The 5004-nt window shown below is 41.0% G+C and overlaps 1 non-coding gene across 1 annotated transcript; it reads left to right on the top strand.

Moving 5' to 3' along the window:
* The first annotated feature begins 465 nt into the window (after window positions 1-465).
* Window positions 466-572, top strand: LOC113896791. Its single transcript, XR_003512148.1, has one exon. It is a non-coding gene; the product is annotated as a U6 spliceosomal RNA (small nuclear RNA).
* Window positions 573-5004: the final 4432 nt, after the last annotated feature.

Genomic DNA, 5004 nt, shown 5'->3' with positions numbered 1-5004 from the left:
TTGGATGGCACACTGACTAGATGGACATGAGTTTGAGGAAGCTCCAGGAGTTGGTGATGGACCGGGAGGCCTGGTGTGCTGCAGTCCATGGGGTCACAAAGAGTTGGACACAACTGAGCAATTGAACTGAACTGAAATACCAAATACATTTGAGAGAGCAAATAAGTGAGATACAAGTGCTATAAAACACTTGCATGTGTATAACATAAAACAATATGAAGTGAAAAAAATAAGGTGCAGAGAGGAGTGTATATAGTGTGCTACCATTTGAATAGAAGGCAAAATGAGGAGATATGTGTGTGTATGTACGTATACATTTGATTATTTTTGCAATTAAAGGATAAACAAGAAACTAATAAAATTGGCTATGTACAGGGTTGAAGAAAACTTCTCTGAGTTATATTTTAATATAGTTTTGACTTTTGAACCATGCTGCTGTTTTACATATGCAAAATAATACAATTAGTGCTCACTTCAGTGGCACATATACTAAAATTGAAATAATGAAGAGATGATTAGCATGGCCCCTGCACAAGGATGACATACAAACTTGTAAAGCATTTTGTAGTTTTGTTACAGATATTAATTAAGTTTACTGTGGTAATCATATCACAGTATATACATATACCAAATCATTATGCTGTACACCTTAAACTTTCAAATGTTATATATCAGTTATATGTTAATAAAACTGGAAAAAATTAAGCCCACTATCACAAAAAAATAAATCAATATATTAGGAGAACCCTAACATTGAGTATTGGAGAAGGCGATGGCACCCTGCTCCAGTACTCTTGCCTGGAAGATCCCATGGATGGAGGAGCCTGGTAGGCTGCAGTCCATGGGGTCGCAAAGAGTCAGACACGACTGAGCAACTTCACTTTCACTTTTCACTTTCATGCATTGGAGAAGGAAATGGCAACCCACTTCAGTATTCTTGCCTGGAGAATCCCAGGGACGGGGAGCCTGTTGGGCTGTAGTCTATGGGCTCACACAGAGTCAGACACGACTGAAGCGACTTAGCAGCAGCAGCAGCAACATTGAGTACAAAGAGAAACAAATGAATCTATTTCAAGGTTTAAAGGTTTTTAACAGACCTTGTTACCTTTAGTGGGCTGTATTCTAGGGATTAAAAAAAGTGCCGCAAACAATCTGGAACTTATGAGTAGGTCTATGTTTGATAAAGGTACTGAGAACAGGCATTCTGACTCTTGGGTGTACTGTAGGGAGGAGCAAGTGAGTATTAATAAATATATTGATGTTGGATTGAAAACTAGGTTCTCACTGTAAGAGAAAGGAGATAAAAATATGAACTGGAGGAAAAGAAGAAAAATCTTCTGGTGCTGGATTGGAGTTGGAAAGTGAAAGTCGCTCAGTTGTGTCTGACTCTTTGTGGCCCCATGGACTCTGTCCATAGAATTCTCCAGGCCAGAATACTGGAGTGGGTAGCCTTTCTCTTTTCCAGATGATCAACCCAGGGATTGAACCCAGATCTCCCATATTGCAGGTGGATTCTTTACCAGCTGAGCCACAAGGGAAGCCCAAGAATACTGGAGTGGGTAGCCTATCCCTTCTCCAGCAGATCTAACTGACCCAGGAATCAAACCGGGGTTTCCTGCATTGTAGGTGGATTCTTTACCAACTGAGCTATCAGGGAAGCCCAGTTGGAGTTGGGGATCAAGATAAATTCATTATTTAAAATCAAACATACTTCTTGGCTATGTCTACTGACAGGACCTAGACACCATGACACTTCAATAGCAATGAGCACTCTACAAGCACCCAATTCTTGCTTTCTATGAACTACTTTTCATTAAAAGGATTAAGGCCTTCTTGTAGAAAGGCTGATTCCAGGTCTGGAAAGTACCAAATGAACTCGGGGCTTCCTCTGCTAGAGAGCAAAGAAGTGCTCAGACATTGATGGGGTCATGTCTGAAGGACAGAGACCAGCTAGAAGGGGCTCCCTGCTTGAAGGGGGGCAACTTGAAAATTGAAAATTAGTGGTAATGAAAAATCCAAGTTCATAATAATACTCAAGAAAATTGAGTGTGAGGGGAGAGAAAGCTCTTAAATAGAATGCCAGTTAATGTAGAGGAAATAATAAAATATTTTAAAAAGTGATTTTTGTAATCACTGATATAATAGTTGATTCAGGCAAGGTTTATGAATGGCTGCTAAAACATCGGGTGAAAGCTGTTGGGAAACAAGATACCCTCAAAGTGTTATCCCACAGATTACTTATTAATTATATAAAGTTTGAAAAGATGCCTTTACAGTGGAGCATTCTGGCAGACAGCACCTTAATCAACTGTTTAAACAGCAAGACCAGTAATAGGGCACAGTGGGTTCCTGTGCCTCCTGTGATGTGCTGAGAGGGACCCAACATCACCTCTGTAGAGTTTTTGCTAAAAATCTTTACGTAAATCTAATTCTGAAGAAGCAACTGGATAATCCAAATTATGGAACATTCTATAAAAGAACTGAACTGAAAGTCAGTGACAGGAAAGACCAAAAAAAAAAAAAAAAAAAGCTTTTGTAGAATAAAGGGGACTAGAAAAAAGCAAAAACAAAAAATTTAGTAAGATTTTTATATCATAGAATAACAATATGTATTGAATCTACTATAATGACAACTTAGTTATATAGGACAATGTCCTTGTTTCTTAGGAGATAATTGCTGAAATACTTCAGGATGAAGTTTCATAAGCTCTCTAACTTCCTTTCAAATGGTTCAGTGAAAATAAACACCCCCAAATATATGGAAATATACAATGAACATATGTAGCATTTAGCTGCATATATAACAACTGGTGAATCTTAGGTGAGGGATATTTTGGTGTTCACTGTATTATTTCTTCAACTTTTCTGCAGGTTAAAGAGATTTCATAGAAGTTTGGAGCAGGGGAATAAACACATGGATTGGAGGTAGGTGTGTGACTCCGAGACAGTGAATCTACAGGATAGCCAGCTAGTGACCTGGGACCTGAGTGACCTGGTCTGAAAAGATGAGCTATATTGTATCAGTCAGGATCCTTTGGCTTCATGTAACAGGACACCAGAGTCAAAGTAGCTTAAACTGTAAGGATACCTAATTATCTCATGTAACAAGAAGTTTAAAGGTACATGGCTCCAGGGTTGTTAATTTGTCAGCTCAAGGATGTCAAAGGCCTCTTCTCTCTAGGTCTCTAGGTTTTACTTCATGGTTGCAAAATGGCTGCCACAGCGGCTTGATATATCATGCCCTCACATGACATATCCAAAGTGTGCAGGAAGGGGATGGACTGGCTCCTCCTTGGGCTTTGCCCTCTTATATCAAGAATAAGATTCTTTCCATAAGCTCCTCAGGAGGATTTCTTTTACATATCATCGCCCTTAACAAACCAATTCTGATTCATCACCTGGGGTTGTTCACTTGAGCAAAACTGATTGGGAGAGATGACTGTGGAATGGGCAGCTGATAGTATTTTGCCACATGAGCCAATCAGACTCTCTTGCTCAGAAATCTGAACCAAGAAACTGGCCTGCGTTTGCTGTTAGCGAATGCACCACCAGAAGTTGAGTTGAGGCTGTGGCACACAAGGCCACGAACGAGCCAAGGCCAAGGCAAGAAAAACTCCACAGAGAGAGTGAGGAAGCCATTTGATAGAGAAAGAAGGACAGAGCACACGGAGTGGAGAGGTGGGTCAGCTACCTCTCCCCCAACTGCCTGGATCCCTGATGTTTTCTGACTATGACTTGACTTCTAGATTACAGAGAATGTACTAGTTAGGACTCAGAAATAAACAAACAAAAACTGTCCTAGCACAAAAGAGGAATTATTAATAGTTACCAATGTACTTCCTACCCAAGGCAGGAAGTTGAGCCTATCCTTAGGAAGTACTAGAACCAGAAAGGGCCGGGACGAGGCACCTTCTCTCTGCCTCTTCCCTCTGGGTTTCTCTGTAGTTTATTTGATTTTATCTTTAAATTGAAATATAGTTGATTTACAATGTTGTTAGTCTCAGGTGTATGGCACAGTGATTTAGTTACACATACAAAATACACATATATCTCTATATATTCCTTTTCAGATTTTTATAGATTATTACAAAATATTGAGTAGCATTTCCTACCTATACAGTAGGTCCTTTCTGGCTATCAGTCTCATATATGGTAGTGTGTGTATGTTAATCCCTACCTTCTAATTTGTCCTGCCTCCCCCTCCCTTGTGGTTATTTCATTCTTATCTCTGCAGTAGGATGCCTGTTTCATGTTCCCCACATCATCATACATCTGCCTACATCTTCTAAATTTGAGTTAGAGATTTGTGCCCCTGAAGAACCCAGGTGGTACTCAGTCCCTGGGTCCTAGTTTCAAATTCCCAAAGGAAAGAAGCTGAGACCTAAGTTGGGTCAGATGTCCGATCTGCCTGGTCCATAGACTTTGGGGTCACAGCACGCATGCACAGGATAGGGAGGAGCAAAGGTAGGAGAAAGGGGTCATGGACTCAGGCTGGAAAGACACTGCAAAAGATTGCCACCATGATCCTCAAAAGAATGGCTTTCAAGATTGAAATGGTAGGAACATGTCCCCAGGGGACATTTTGCATTGTTTGAAAACATATTTGGTCATCACAGCTTACAGGTGGGTGCTACCTGCATCTGATGAGGACAGGCCAGGGAGGTTGCCAAAATCCTAGAATGTTCTCATAACAAAGAATTATCCAGTCCAGAATGTCAGTGGCACTGAGGTTGAGGAACTCTGCCTCCCTCTTGAGTCTTTCAATCAAATTGTACCTGTGCTTGTACCACAGAGCACAGAGCACCTTACCCAGGCTTGGTAAGTCATAAATCATTCTCCAGGCCATAATACTGGAGTGGGTAGCCTTTCCCCTCTCCAGGGATCTTCCCAACTCAGGGATCGAACCAGGGTCTCCTGCATTGCAGGCAGATTCTTTACCATCTGGGCTGTCAGGGAAGCCCTGGAAAGTCATAAGTCTCAGTACCTATTTTGGAGGGGGTGGGG

Source organism: Bos indicus x Bos taurus, chromosome 7 (genome assembly GCF_003369695.1).
Source record: "Bos indicus x Bos taurus breed Angus x Brahman F1 hybrid chromosome 7, Bos_hybrid_MaternalHap_v2.0, whole genome shotgun sequence".
NCBI lineage: Eukaryota > Metazoa > Chordata > Mammalia > Artiodactyla > Bovidae > Bos > Bos indicus x Bos taurus.
Note: the sequence above shows the minus strand (reverse complement) of the source record. Positions and strands in the feature narration are given on the sequence as shown.